Below are 16,796 nucleotides of genomic sequence, written 5' to 3' on the forward strand. Positions count from 1 at the left end.
TCCACCATGCATAATTGAGAAAGAATTAGAGATCTGAAATGAATGATTATATAAAAGTAGAGAATATTTGAGAAGGAACATATGGAGTGGTATATAAATGAAAAAAACAGAAGAACTGGACAATTGGTTGCATTAACGGAAATAAGATTGAAAAGTGAAGGTGGTGGTGTTCCATCTACAGGCATAAGAGAAATTTCACTGTTGAAAGAACTGAATCATAGCAATATTATTCGTTTACAGCATGTACTTATGCAAGAAAATCAGCTGCATTTGGGGTTAATGTTACCTATGGTAGCGAACATGGCGGCTCGTCTCTGAAACAGTCGGGATGCACGTTCTAACCTAACCTAACCTATTCTAATAAATTACCATAATTATTGCCACCCAAATTATTACAATATGGATAATTTATTAAAATAGGTTAGGTTAGTATGTGTCCCCCCACTGTTTCAGAGATGAGACGCCATGTTTGCTACCATAGGTAACATTAACCACATTTGGTTTTTGAATATTTATCAATGGATCTAAAAAATATTCAGACAGTATTCCTACTGGGTAGTATATGGATAAGATGATTGTCAAGAGTAATCTGCATCAGATTTTACAAGCTATAGTATATTGCCATCAACGTCGAATTCTTCATCGTGATTTGAAAGCACAAAATTTACTAATTGACCTTGGAATGATTAACTTTTACCACAGGTTCATCCCAGGATGTGCTATGATGTATGATGTATTCATTTTGATATAGAATAGTCCTGTCTGCACATGTTTAGTATTGTATTTTGCATGGTCTTAGGTATATTTGAATTGATTGTTTTTCGAGAGAAGTGCGAGATCCTATCGTGAGACAGTTATAACTCTGTCATAAAAGAGCACATTAAAATTATCAACATTCTCATGGTTCTAAACACCAAGTACCTTCATGGGAGAAGATAAATCACCTACGTAACCAGGTGATTGATTAGCTAAAAGCCGGATTGACTATAATCGATGAACTCTGAGTCTACAAAAGACAAAGGAGGGAAAGAACATGAGGTTCCTGTCTATCAGAAAAAATGTCATCTTACCGATCTTAACACGAGTTCTTATCGGCCTCTGACAGAACGAAATGTGTGCATGTCGGACTCTAATGAAAAGGAATAGGCCTACTTAGTGAGACACTTATGGATACAGACGTAATTGCCAGACCACTCGAAAAGCATCGGAAGAATAAAGACTGATAGAAAAACACAGAGATCTAAACTTCCGGAAACAAGAAGAGCCACATCAATGCCAACAAACCAAGGAAATACGATTTACCTTTGAATAATACTTTAAATTTCATACTTTTTCTACTGTCATATTTTCGAGAGCAGTTATTATTTCCTTTGTACATGACCGTTATTAATAAAGTATTTTAAATATTTATTTATGAAAATTTGATTTTTAAAGCAAATTATACTTTAAATGGCAATAAATTGGTATCTCTCTAATGAGTGTTACTTACGGCCTATATATCAGTAATAAGAAATTAATTAAAAATACACCTATAGTACATTTTATGTTAGATGGCTGGATGGCTGAGTGATCAAGGTGGTAGCCTACTGCTCTGGGGGATGCAGGATCGAATCCAGAATATAGATGGGTCGAAAAATCCCCAGGAATTTTTTGGGGGTGGTCTTCATAACAAACTAAGTAATTTGCCTCTGCTCTGCCAACTGGCACTACAGAGTACAAAGAGACTGTCTTAATCATAGGCATGGTCTGATGCCCAGCATCTACTGGGCCTTGGTGTCTTAAGTCGACCTGAGATAAATGCTCTGCCTCTGGTTCATGTGTAACCCAAGAGGAGACCATCGCCTTCCTTGCTCTGAAGTCCAATCATCTTACATGAACATACATTTTGGTGCAGCCTGTACTGCACATAGAGTTCTCTATGACTAGCTCATAATAATGGTCAGTGAGGTTCCCTCCCCTAAAAAAGGGGGCCCTGTCCAGTGTATCCACTGAGCTTATAAGTCAAAGAGACCTATCACTTTTCCATCAACTCCTTTAGTTTCTTCAAGTTTCCTTTACTAGCTGCTAGTGTTCGAGGTACTTGTTCAGAAGGCTTAGACCAGTCGACTTGGTCAGCCCCTCAGCAGAAATCTTCAGTAAGAGGAGAGTAAGTACAGTACATAGTGCCTCGCACCACCATGAGGACATCCACAGAAACAGCTACCATCTCCTTGTTCAAACTTGCACTTAAAATGGGGAAACCTCCTATGTCTGGTCAGTATTTGCATCACAAACCAATTACAACACACTGGAGTATGGCTAACTTCAGGCACGAAGGCATAGGTTAACCTACCTACTGTACTTTGAGTCCAGCACTCTTGCCAGTATGTCATCGGTCGTTGCACTAGAGCAGGGATGGCGAACCTTTTTGAGTCCGCATGCCATATTGCAAGCATACTTAGCTTTAAAGATGTTAATGCATGCCAAAGTCTTGGACTTCCAATAATGATATTTAAAGAAATTGAACAATACGCTTTAATTCAAATAAGTGTAAAAATCTGATTGAAAAAAAATGATCAGGTGATAAACAGAAAGGATGATTAAAAAGGACAGAAATCATATGATACATTACATGCCAGATGATTTCTCTCACGTGCCACTTTGGGCACGTGTGCCATAGGTTCGCCACCCCTGCACTAGAGTACCTTTTATGTATGTAGTCGAGGGTTCCACTGTCCTCATTACAAATGGGCCCCAGGCCCCTGCCTTGGCCAGTTGGTCAGTGTGCTCATTGTCCAGGATCATGATTTGGCCTCGGACCCACCTGAGGGAAACATGTCATGCATGCCTCGCCCTCAGTACCCTACCTCTGATCTTCTGTACCAACTCGTCCCTGTCGTCCCTATCGCTCAAGACCTGAAGCAACAACTGGTTGTCAGAGTAAACCATGACCAGCTCTGGATCCGGATTCACATGATCCACTGGGACACCTTCTCGTTCAGTCTGACTGACTGACTGACTGACTGACTGCATGCACTCCATCAGAAAAGATGCAGTATGCAGCACCTACTAAACTACCGTCTTTAGAGCCATCAGCGTATATTTCAACACAGATTCCTGTTGGTTCACCAACATCCCAATCTAGTCTGATCCTATGGGCTGGATGGACTCTCAGTACATCTGTCTGATGTCTAAGTCTGACCGGGTACATCTGATTGCAATGCTTAGCCTCTATACCTTCCATAGTTGTTCCATAGAAGGCTGCCTCTTGGCTGACCACCAGAGGCAATGGCAGCAGCTCGGCCAAGACCGGGGCTGCATCCATAGACACAGCTCTGTATGCTTTCGTCACCCACAGGATGGTGGGTCTCTGAATCGTAAGCAGCATCCTGCTCATTTTGACATTGGCAGAGTCCTTCCACCAAACACCACAGGCATAGCAGATAACATGTTCTACATTTATCTTGTAAATGGCTCTTCCCTGCTAAGACCATAATCTTGCTTAGACAGTCTCGATAGTGCTGCTATCGTGAGGTTTGTTCTGTCTCAAACACTCCTCAGATGGGGCATCCAGCATAGCATTTGGTCAATGATAACACCGAGATACTTTAACTTGTTCACCCTTCGGATGGGGTTGTCCTGGATTCAGTATATCGGTCGGCATGCCAATACTCCTGTCTGGGCCACTGTCAGAGCCTCTGATTTCTCAGAGCTGAAGGACCGCTTATGTAGCTCTCCCCAGCAAATGAACTGTTTTATTTCTTCATTGCTGCGAATCTCCATATCATGTCTACTAACACCTGCAACTACTAGCAACAAATCATCTGCGTAGGCCTGCAGCTAGACATTGTCTGGAAGGACAAGCCTCAGTGCCATGTCTGCAAGAATGTTCTATAGGGGCCCTATGCATGACCCCTGGGGACAACCCCTCTCCGGTTTCCTTACAAACCTGACACTTAGTGTCAGGAAACCGGAGAGGGGTTGGTACTCAACAGTGTGGTCTCTCAGGAAACTCCTGGTATGAGATATGAGGGTGGTCGGCAGGTTTGCCTTCCACAATTCACCCACTATGGATAGCCACCAGACATTGTTGAATTTGTGTATGAAGTAATATCAAACGCTTATCCCTGTTTACTGACCGTAATTGGTCCTTGCCTAAACTCTTTCAAGTTCCTGCACATAGCACGAGCAGTTGGTACTCAGAAGAGTGACTGGTACCCAACTGCAGGCTGAACCTTTGGTCTGCGTTTGTGCAGTTGATGCACTTAGGCATAGTGGCCTTACACTCCTTGTAGGAGTGGCCCTCTGCACACTTGCTACAGATCTGAGCTGCCACTGAACAGCTCTTTGCCACGTGATTGAACCCATAACATCTGTAGCACCAAATGATAGCCAAATGTTCTCTCACCCAGTTTTGAGTCCACCCAACATGTAATTTCCCCTTCTGCAGGAGCTTGTGGTAGACCTTCAGTGAGGCCTCTAAAACCCAACCGACTAGGCCTCCCTTTTCCTTCATAGAGAAACGAGGTTGGAGCTCACCAGGCCCAACCTCGATGCTATTTTAAAACTTGATGCTCTCCACGAGGGACTCGCTCTTGATGTTTGGGCTGACATCAGAAAGTATGTCCCTTGGCCAGCGCTTTTGGGGCAGACGGCAACTAACTGCCTCTCTCAACGCCAATGGGTCTTCCATCAATTCCTTTATGATCTTGATTGTGTCTTGGTGCTTTGTTATCTCTATCAGGACGCCACCATTGCGCACTCTTCGAACATTTTTGATCCCATCTCCCAACTTAGCTGGGTTAATTTTCGTTTTTAGCAGTAACCATGTCTGGTCACTGCTCATTATATCTTTCTAAGGGTACACCAGGAGCATGTGTTCAATGGTTGGTACCCCTCTTCAGTTTAGTAACAGCCTGTGGCCCCTCTTGGTTTTGCTTCAAGGCCAGATGGACTGCGACCATCACAGTTGCTCCCCACCTTTAAGAACTGCTGATGGAAGCATATTGGGCAGTTGTCGGCCACACACGGCCTTTCTAAGAGGAAGGCTATCTTGACCACCTGGGCACCTAGGATTGCAGCAACTTTGCTAAAGAGGATGAAGATGACTGTGCGCATATGGCCTTCTGATACCAGCTGTCAGTCTTGGCCAAGAGCTTCGTCAGCTCATCATGCACAACATCCAATGCAGCTCATCGATCCTCAACCATTTCTAGCTTTTCCTGTGTCCCACAGGTGTCGACAAGGGTGTTTTGGCAGCTGCTGCTGTGATAGGGTCTTTTTTCCTTTTAGACCCACCCTTGTTTTTGGCAGGGGGTTTTCCCCTCTGCCATGGTCACCGCAGCTTTAGCAGATTCCCCCTTAGGCTTGTCACCTTCAGGTTTCCCCACCTTTGCTTTGGCCACCTCGTGCCGTTTTTTCCTCTGCCTGTCCCTGGCGGTGGCTGGAGCAGCCTTCCAGTCATTGTCCTCAGATGTGGCAGTGTTAAAAAACATCCTCTTGATCAGGCTCAACCATACCATTTCGAAGCGGAGCTACTGTCCCTTAGAGGCATTGGCACAGTGAGAGCATTGGTTTGAAGCCCTTTATCCCTGGGCTCCTCGGGTGAGTCATTAGCGGGCCTACATTTCCGCAGGGTCTGCCTCTCCAGTGGTTTGGTGCTGACTGCACCTCCCTTATCCTCTCTCTGGGTTGTTGATTAGTCACCATTAGATTAGTACTTGCATCCGCCTGCACATCAATTGCACCGAAGGCAGTACTAATGCATTTGCTTATATCCATAGTTTTTCACCAATAAAAATAAAAAGAGAGTAAGTAGGTTGAGGTGACCATAACTTTTCACAGATGCCCAGAATTCTTTCAGGAATCAGAGTATGCATTTAAGAGCCTACCCACAACTGGTTTGGCCCGCTGCTGGGATAGCTACCCATTTAAATGGACACCTACCCAAGGTCACCCCAGTCCAGCTGGTTGCTTGGCTTGGGCCGCCCCATCATCCCTACTAGGAAACCTTTCCATTTCCAGTTCTCCAGGCCCATATACAGCCATCCAATGCGTCGTCAGGTCTTTAAGCACCACTCCCCCAAAGCATAGTGGAAGTTGGCCCTATGCCGAGGAGTGGCTCTGCCAACTGCCTGTCACGGTAGATATCAGTTAGCAGGATCCTGTAATCCACAACGGACACTATCCCCCTGGCCACCAGCAAGGCTTTGGCTATGGGAGTACGACTCCTTCCCCACTGGCTTCGGCATGCAGGTTGTGGCCCCCAGGCCAGCACTGGGTGTGCGAAGCAGTCTTCCTCCTGGGAAACTGATTTTCCTTTACCAGACAGAAGGAGCTTTACGTGGTCTGCATTACCATGGGCTAAGGCAAATCGATTGCATTCAACCATCTTTGTGTTCAAAACAACAGCCCCATGCCACTGGGGTGGACAAGTTTGCTTTGTGTGTGTCAGATTCCAGAAAGTAAGGATTGTCGGATCCATGTCCTCCAGTCTCTGTACAAATGCGGAAATTGAATCCAGAAGTTTTGGCATCCTCTGTGGCTAGTCAGGGACTTCACTCGCCAGCCCAGGGTACAGTATCCATCTCGCTTCGAGCAGATGCTTTAACCATTGCGATTAGGGGTCTCGGGACCGTTCTGCCAAAGCAGAGGGCCCCTATCAAGTGCCACCACACCGCAGGCCTTTGAGCGCTACACTTCCATTGGCAGAATTACCAATTTTCATCAGACAAGTCCAAATGACTGCAAATGCTCCAATCTACTTATCTCATCCGAAAACAAGATCTCCCTAGGAATCTAGTTAGTAACGGCTACAACGATCATCAAATTTTGGACTTACTGAGGGACCATTCTGGCCCTCTTATTGTCGGACCAGAGCAGATAACCGCCTCGCCTCGACCATACCAGTCTCCCTTCTGTTTTGATGTGAGCCTGCATGCCACTATGCCAAATTGCAGCTCTGTTTACCACCCGCCTGAACAGATAAGTTCCAGTTTAGGGAGATGTTAGAAACCCTGATGGGGGCCGTAGATAAGAACACAGCACATGGGCAACAAACTTCATTAAGGCCTGGTACACAGACCCAAGGCCGATGATTGTAACACCTCTGAAACCTTAGGCCAGAGTCTAAAGACTCCATCAATGGTCAAGACCAAGGCGGGACCTTCGGATCCTCTATACCACCGCTAGGCCCCCCGCCACATCCAGGCAGTTCCCTGTCTATGGGGGTCCGTCTGGATATGTCGGGCCCCATCCCTCACAGCCTGGCCACTCCATTGTGAGCATGGCTGAACCCATAATGGGCTTGCTGAATGAGGCCCTCTTAGTGCCCACAGGGTGGAAAGAGTTAAAAAAAAAATAATACATTTTATGTATTTAATTTTCTATGATTCTCGAACACAAATCGTGCTACTATTTAAACACTTGGCGTTTTTCCATCTGTATTTAGTTGATACGAGTATTAATACATGTTTTGGGCGATACCCCTCCTCAGTCAACTAAATATTAAAAAAGGTTATACATAAAATTCTTTTTACAAGACAATATTACACAGAAAAGCTATTTTACAAATATACACAGTGGACCTTCGTTATAGTGCTGCTCACTATACCGTGCGCTCAGTTATAGTGCAGACAATATTTGCAACGCAATAAGCTCAAACACGTTTATACAGGTCCAAGCGGCATTAGTGAGTAGCACATTTTATTGTTACTGCATATTGAGTAATTGTGTATGTATTGAGTTCCTGAATGTATTTTGAATAGTGTTTAATTATTGTATGCATGATGAGTAAAAAAAAAGCTTACAGTGTGAAAGAAAAGCTTGACATTATTGCTAAAGTAAAGAGGTAAACCGCATTACACAGAGCGGGGCAGTATAACACGGGTGTTGTTTCCGGCCCAACATGCGCGTTATAACGGGGGTCCACTGTACTTAAATGTATAAATTGCTTTGCAAGACTAAAATTGATAAAGAATCTAATGGTACAAGATATACACATGTATAAGGATGATATGTTTTTTACATCTGTCTAAAGAAATTTTACATACTTGGTTACAAATTTTGGTTAATGTTACCTTAGGTGCCAAGATGGCGGCGCTTCCAGTCGCCACATTGGATTAGTTGGAAACTGTGCAGTATGTGATACTTTGATAGTAGATCACGTGACGGCAAGATTCTAAGACCAGATGAAGAGGTTGCCCCCAAACTGTAAACCCCCCTGTGCAAGCATAAAAGTCAAAGGAACCATACCTCTATATGTGACCCTTCGCAAGATATAGCCCTGCAAAGATGCGCCTACGTCATTTCCAGTCACAACTCCATGCCCAAAAGGAACGCGTCACACGGCCAAATTTTTTTCTTGCTTTTTCCACCTCTTAGTGTTTAAAAAAGTGCGCACTTCCCTCTCTTAGCCCCCCAACGCGCGCCTTGCCCTCCTGTACATGCCGCCGCCACTGTCTCCCCCTTGCACGCACCCGCAGGCCAAGTCGCCCACCTGCAGTCGTCTGGAGTCACCACCTATTGCCTGTAAAGACAAATATCTATTATTATTTCAGCTCTTACCTGAGCAAAGACTCAAACCCCCGTTCTGGCAGGCGCCAGTCCACTTCTCTCTGCACTGGCCCACCAGGTCACTTTGCCCAAAATATTTCAGAACTCATACTTGAGGCATGCAAGGCCAAGGAACACACTGCATGATGGGCCGTCCAGGCGGTCCCACCTCAGCCAGAGATGCAGTGTGCCTGACCACACGGCCCCACCTCCGCTGCAAAGTTGAAGCAGGCCGGCTGCAGGTCACATGACCATGGCACGGCCTACTGAAGTTTTATAAGCTTGTAGCTGCCTTGGTGCCGTTGTTCCTAGTTTTACAAGTGTTTACAGGTATTTGCAGTACACTCAAACCTGTTTTTGTGCGGTCTATTTTTGCGTGATTTTTTATTTGTGCGATTTGTTTTGTGTGATTTTTTGTGCGCGATATATGAATTTCAATCAAATTGGTATACTGCACAAAAATAATTGCACAAAACACATTCCACGTATAAAAAATCGCACAAAAAAAGACCGCACAAAAACAGGTTTGAGTGTATGTTTACAATTTTTACAGTACAGTAGAGCGCCGTTAACCCACGGTGATTGGGGTCCAAACTGCAGAAAGTGTATGAAAGGCAGTTTTGAGTCATACTTCCGAAAATTTTCACTTTTAAATTTTACCCCATTTTTGAGGGTCTCAAAAAGTTCACATGTAGTCATTTCGGGGGGCCTGTATCTCGCAAAGGGTCACTCGTACAGCCATGGTTCAATATTTCAGCTGCAGCTTAGGTGGTCCGCGGCTGAAATATTTTTTGATAATGCATAAATTACAATAAATGAAGTGATTTACGTTATTCTCAAATTAAAAATCATACACTGTACTTTAAATACAAGTTGATTTTTTGCGGATTTACCGCAGATTAACTTAGTAGCATAGTAAGGTATGAATCAATTACAATGGCGGCATCCATAACGCTGACACCAGGCGTGAATAAAACAGATTAGCATTTGAATTTCATTGTAAGTTATTTTATTATTTATTGATAAATATAAGACTAATCTTCTGTAAATACCTCTTTGAAGTTATAAGCCAGCATTTAAATATTTAATCCGCGGTAGTGCAAAATTGGGATCCAAGCTTTTTCTGCGGCTTCAGCCAATTCGCGTGTTACTGACCTGCGGCTTAACGGCGCTCTACTGTCTTTGCAGTATTTTACAATCAGTATTTTACAGTATTTGGAGTATTTGTATTTGGCCTGTATTTGTATAATGCCATTCACGTGTGACATGTCAGCGTCTCCCGTTTTGGATCCCGACGACATATTTGAAAACATAACATCGTACGCATTTCGTACCTACCTCCCCACCGAAGAGGCCGCCCAGAAATTTTGTCATCTTGTGGGGCTCGTGCCACATCCAGACCTCACCGGTTCCATTCCACTGTGCCCTCGTTGTGGAGGTAAGCATCGCTTGATTCCTGCATGTACACTACAGTACAGGAACAGCCAATATTCGCGGCGCTACTTTTCTAAGCCGTTTCAATGTGTTTGTCATAATTTTGCAGGCCTGATGCAAAAGGAACTGGCTCCACCTGAGAGGTTCGATTTATCTACTGCTGCGAAAAACTGAAAGAAAAGAAAACAGTTTGACGACGGACAGGCGGCACCTTCCAGAGCGCCGTGTGCACCGGTAGCCTGTCATGTACCCACAATACATTCTTCGACGGGGCGAGACTTTCAGCGCAAGTATGATATTACAGTCGATCACCGATTTCTGTAATTTGATCGTGCTGATTACGATGACGTATCTATAACAGATGTGTTTTGTTTGTATTTTACAGGTGCTGACTTTGATATATTCATGGGTCATGCAGCTGCCAGTCACCATTCCCTCGGAGCAATGTCGCGTGGCCCTTGTGACAGCGGTAAATTGGTACAACTTCTGCTGGGAAGTTGCGGAAGTTTTTGTCTCCCATGCTCAGAACATCCAGCTTGGCGGTGAAGGATTGCACATCGAGGTGACCGTCAACCCACGTTGCTGACTTTGCCGAAATGTCTGTCTATATTACTTTTTTTTTTTTCTTTCTTTCAGATCGATGAGACCTTCACCCGGAGGCGAAAATACAACCGCGGCTGCGTAGGTGTAGGCACCCAAATTACAATATTTAGTGCCTACTGTTGGGAAACGTGAGAGCTGATGCACTGGCATGTAAGTAGTAGCGAAACATTACTTCCTTTTATTGTTTAGTTATCGTGGAAAACACTGTCCGGCAGACATTGGCGCATTTTAGACGTGTTATATTTTCTTGTATTCTTTCAGGTGGACAACAAAAGCAGACGTGTTCTGTGGAGCCACATGCTCAGATACATCGCTCCAGATTCCATCAGTTTCCAACAGCATGGCCCAGTATCGCGGTTGTGCAGCTTTTTTGGGCTTCTCTGGACATAACATCGTCAACCACAGTCGGCGGGGCCCCGGGAGGTAAGAAAGCATGAAACTGTGCTATGTGCTAATTGAAAGAAATGGACGGGCATTATGGAGAAGCGACATTTATCTGTTTTTTCTTTTTTTTTGTAGATTCGTAGACACAGATGATCCCGAGGCCCATACTCAAAACATTGAGTGCAGAAATAGCTGGCTGAAGAAGTCCATAAAGTCGCTCCACACGGACAGGAGCCTGCAAAGCTATACCTGCAGTTACGTGTACAGGACGCAGTTCCTGTCCCAGTGGCCAACAACATTGGCCAAATTCTGGCAGTTTCTACAGGACAGACATCATGGCCGTCTACCTGGGTCCCGGTCGCCAGGGTCTCGAACTCCAGACGATCGGTGCGCCTGTGGATCAACATCTGCTGCCAGACATGCCCTATTTCGATGTTCCCGTGCAAGAGGGCGACAAAGAGGAACGGCAGGGGGATGACGACCGCCCAGTGAGTAGTGCAGCCTGTGTGTAGTGCACGCAACCAAATGATACTTCTTGGCGGATGTGAAACCTGGATTATGTGATTTTTCAGACAACATTGAGCGCCACCACCACCACCACCTTCGTCATCGACCCCCAGGACCTAGCCGAGGCAGGGACCAGTGGCCTCACCCCGTCCTCACCTACAGAACATCAGGAACAGGCTAGGCGTCGCCAGGTAGCGAGAGGACGACGTCGTGGGAGAAGCAAGAGGAGACGCTGTTAAAGGTGAGTGCAGAATCTGTTTTCTTGCCCTTTTCCATCGGTAGTTAGAATGTGTTAGAGATAGCAAAATAGGGTTTAGATGGAAGCAGAATAGAAGACATCTGATGTTCGAAAAGCATTGCTCTTTGCAGCTTTGAGTGTTAACGCAAGGAAAAGTTTTTATGTCGAGGATTTCGTTAAAGGCTTGCCCAATGTGGTTGGTATGGAATGGGTGCCTAATCTCAACATCCATTCTATACTAACGACATTGGGCAAGCCTTTTAACCAACAAGAAGAATGCCCAGCAAGCAGTGAAGCTTGTGTGGTGTGTGTGTGTGTTGTGTGTGTGTGTGTGTGTGTGTGTGTGTGTGGATATATATATATATATAGTGCGCGTGACTGAAGGATACTTGTATGCGAAACCTGGATTATATGCGATTGTTCGGACACCATCTTTGTCGTTGTCGAACTCCAGGACATAGCCGAGGAGGCGGCGGTGACCGGTGACCTCACCCCGTTCTACACAAGATCGGAAACAGGCTAAACGTTGTCAGGTAGCGAGAGGAGGAGACTCTGTCGAAGGTGAGTGCAGGATCTGTTTTCTTGGCCTTTTCAGTAGTTAGAGCATGTTAGAGATAGCGCGAAATAGAAGAAGCGCACTCTATTTATGTAGGAGCAGCGTCGGAGAAAGCGTTGCCTAATTAGTCTTGTTAATCGGGCTTTTCTTTGGCCTTTGCCGACGAGTATCGTTAGAATAGGGCTTGCTGCCTGTTAAACGCGCGACAGGCTTAGCGGAGAGAGCGGAGCGAGTTCCGACGGCACTCCCCGGAAGTGGCACCCTCGTGTTTAGGGGGTTTTTAGGAGTCTCTAGTAAGTTGTAACAGAAAGCGTTCTAAATGCAATTTTTAGTTGTACTTGTGAAAATTTTCACTTTTAAATTTTACCCCATTTTTGAGGGTCTCGAAAAGTTCACATATAGTCATTTTGGGGGACCTGTATCTCGCGAAGGCTCGCTCGTACAGCCATGGGTTCATTAGACTTTTTTATTCCTATCAGTATGATCTACAGCTCTGTTAAGGTCCCAACCGCGTCATTCGGACCTGTAATTGTGCCGAATAGGTTAAGTTAGTACAAGCATCCCCACTGTTTCAGAGACGAGCTGCCATTTCGCTACCATAGATAACATTAACCCTAATTTTCAAGCACATTTATAGGCATTATCATTATCATGGTCCTAACCTAATTTGAAATATTCAATTTCCATTAGCTAATAGAATTTATGGGCTGGTACAACCTAACCAAAATTCCATCGGAACTTAATTCTACAAAACTCATTGTTGCAGTATTAGCAAAAAACTAAAAAAAAAGTTAAAATTTAACAACAAATTTTGATGATATTTAATTCAACTTTTCAAATACTATCGTTTAAGAAATATATATTTACCTATTTAACTTCTTGGAAAAAAATATTGTAAAAAAAGAAATCAAATGTTCCACTACACATACAACGCAACACCGTCAGTGTAGTCTACCTACATGTTAATTTGCATAATTCCACGATAAACAACCATCTAACGTCATCTAACTCCATACAACGTCAAATCTAACAAATTTGCATATCCGTTCACGATCACATTTTACGTCACGTTCAACGTATTTTCAAATTTCGTCACACTATTAACAGATAGCTCCCTCTATCATCAGTACCTCGCGTGACTCTATTTCGAGATTACCAGAAGCGCCGCCATCTTGGCACCTAAGGTAACATTAACCGAAATTTTTAATACTGCTTTTTAATCTTAGAAAAATTTTTTAAAAAAAGATTTTTATAAATATTACATGCCTTAATTGAAAAAATACTTGCTTTGTAATCTTTATAAAAATCTTTTTTAAAAAACTTTTCTAAATATTACATACCTTAATTTTTTCAATCTTTCTATTTTTGTTAGTGAGATTCCGAATCCGCTTTTTCTAAAAACAGGCTACGCCAACTCGAAATTTCCGTACATCTAGTTTGTAATAAGCAACCAATATATAAATACATAAACAGTATACTAGTATCAAATGGACATTACCTGATGTAAAAGTTTTTTAACTAAAAATTTTTAAGAATTGTTCATTGGATCCTTTTGTGCTTAGATGTGATATAATTTGTTTTTTAGCATTTACAAATAAAATAACAAAGTATACTAGTTTGTGTTTAACAAGTAAGTCTTACTTTACTAATTAGACATCGTTACACGACATTAATAAGACTTGCTTCCGCTTTTCGTGGTAATGCGGTCTAATACAAATTTGCATATCTTTATGAAATACAGTAATTTGTTTCACAATTTTCGTTTTCACGATCATATGTTTCGATGTTTCACGAAGCATAGTTAAACCAGTTTTTATTTTAATATTAAAATGTATTTTACAAGACATTTAACCAGTTTTCGTTTATTTTTATGCTCAAATTTTTATTAATATAATTTTTAGCTTTAAGATTTCAAAACTTTCTTTAAATTTTTTACTATATATGTTTTTTCTTTATGTAAAATTTCAACATTAGACTTATCGATATTACAGTTATTCGTTAAACAGTGATCGTGGAAAACGGAATTTAATCTATTGTATTTTAGGCCAGCGATGTGTTCTTTTAATCTTATACTTGATTTTCGTCTTGTTTCTCCTATATAAGATTAAAAGAACACATCGCTGGCCTAAAATACAATAGATTAAATTCCGTTTTCCACGATCACTGTTTAACGAATAACTGTAATATCGATAAGTCTAACGTTGAAATTTTACATAAAGAAAAAAACATATACAGTAAGGCCCCGCTTAACGCTGTTTCGGTATTACGCGGTAGTATTGGAATTCCCCGAGATCGCACGCAGTGTTGGGATCAAGGCGTAATATCAAATTTTAAAGCTTATTATCTGCGGCGGACATTCCGACAACTGATTGATAAAATAGATGGAGCAGATAAACAATCCATTAGAGATTTTTGGAAAAGCTATATCATCATGGATGCTGTAGACAACATCAATCTTTCCTGGAATGAGGTGACCGAGAAATGTTTGAAAGGAGTGTGGAAGAATGTATAGCCGGAGCTAAGCAAGGATGTTGACACAAGAGAATCTATTGTTGATGTCGATGAAATTGTCAAGCTAGCTAATGAAACAGGGTTGGATAATATAAATGCGCAGGATATTGAAGAATTATTGCAAGTTACAACTGGAGAAAGTTTTTCCAACGACGCTCTTAAAGAATTAGAACAACAGGTGCATAAAGATGACGAAATTAGTGTTTCTAAAGATGAGGAACAAAAGGTTCATCATCTTTAGATGGCTTTCTACGGCTTTTCTAAAAAAAAGTTTAGCTACTATAACGGAAATAATGGATCAGTTTATACAAAATGATTTCAATTTTGATAGAAGTTCAAAGGCAAGACGAAGTGTCATAGATGCGATGTCTTGTGATCGACAACCGCTTGCTGAACGAAACAGGAAAAGGCAAACGACGTTAGCAGTAGCGCAGCGAGGGGTGTATCATCCACCGGGCACCATTCTCAGAGGGGCGCCCAAATCGTCTCCAAGACAAACTATATGTGTTTCTGGAGGGGGAAGAGGGGCGCCAATAAAGTGTCGGGCGCCAGTTATGTTCGCTACGCCACTGGACGTTAGATGACTTCTTCACAAAGGAACAAAAGATGTCAAATGAGGAAGAACCTTCCTCATCACAAACATAAAAAAAAAAGTTCGAGTAAAGAAGTTATTTTCATGAATGTTTTTTGAATAAATTTCGATATTAGCAATAAATAAGTCTATAATTAATGTAATAAAAAAGTATTTAACAATAAATGTTACAAAATAAAACAAAAAAAAACTGATAAATTTTCTTATTCTCTGTTCTGTTTCACTATCCCCCTTATTTACATGTTAAGATGACCCAGTTTAACGCTGTTTCGTTTAGCGCTCTGTCATCTAGGAACGCATCCCTCGCGTTAAGCGGGGTCTTACTGTATAGTAAAAAGATTTAAAGAAAGTTTTATTAATATAATTTTTAGCTTTTAAGATTTCAAAACTTTGAGCATAAAAATAAACGAAAACTGGTTAAATGTCTTGTAAAATACATTTTAATATTAAAATAAAAACTGGTTTAACTATGCTTCGTGAAACATCGAAACATATGATCGTGAAAACGAAAATTGTGAAACAAATTACTGTATTTCATAAAGATATGCAAATTTGTATTAGACCGCATTACCACGAAAAGCGGAAGCAAGTCTTATTAATGTCGTGTAACGATGTCTAATTTGTAAAGTAAGACTTACTTGTTAAACACAAACTAGTATACTTTGTTATTTTATTTGTAAATGCTAAAAAACATATTATATCACATCTAAGCACAAAAGGATCCAATGAACAATTCTTAAAAATTTTTAGTTAAAAAACTTTTACATCAGGTAATGTCCATTTGATACTAGTATACTGTTTATGTATTTATATATTGGTTGCTTATTACAAACTAGATGTACGGAAATTTCGAGTTGGCGTAGCCTGTTTTTAGAAAAAGCGGATTCGGAATCTCACTAACAAAAATAGAAAGATTGAAAAAATTAAGGTATGTAATATTTAGAAAAGTTTTTTAAAAAAGATTTTTATAAGATTAAAAAGCAGTATTAAAAATTTGTATGTAAAATTTCTTTAGACAGATGTAAAAAACGTATCATCCTTATACATGTGTATACCTTTAAAATTGATAAAGAATCTAATGGTACTACTGTACGTCTCGTAAAACAATTTATACATTTAAGTATATATTTGTAAAATAGCTTTTCTGTGTAATATTGTCTTGTAAAAAAGAATTTTATGTATAACCTAATTTAATGTTTAGTTGATTGAGGAGGGGTATCGCCCGAAACGTGTATCAATACTCGTATCAACTAAATAAAGATGATAAAACGCCAAGTGTTTAAATAGTAGCACGATTTGTGTTCCAGAATCACAGGAAATTAGAAAACACGGTTTCAGAAAATTGGGAAATTTAACTTTAATAGAAAGTTTTTTAAATAAATACCTATGGAACCTACCAACTGAATTTTGCAGTACAGTCAAACCTGTTTTTATGCGCT

At 41.7% G+C, this 16,796-nt stretch overlaps 1 protein-coding gene across 1 annotated transcript in view; it reads right to left on the reverse strand.

The window, feature by feature from the left end:
- Positions 1-16,796, reverse strand: part of LOC136989023 (telomerase protein component 1-like) — a 241,123-nt gene that overhangs the window by 133,907 nt on the left and 90,420 nt on the right. The gene's annotated exons all lie outside the window — the stretch shown is intronic.

This window comes from Centruroides vittatus, unplaced genomic scaffold (assembly GCF_030686945.1).
Source record: "Centruroides vittatus isolate TY-2023 unplaced genomic scaffold, ASM3068694v2 scaffold_435, whole genome shotgun sequence".
Taxonomy (NCBI): Eukaryota; Metazoa; Arthropoda; class Arachnida; order Scorpiones; family Buthidae; genus Centruroides; species Centruroides vittatus.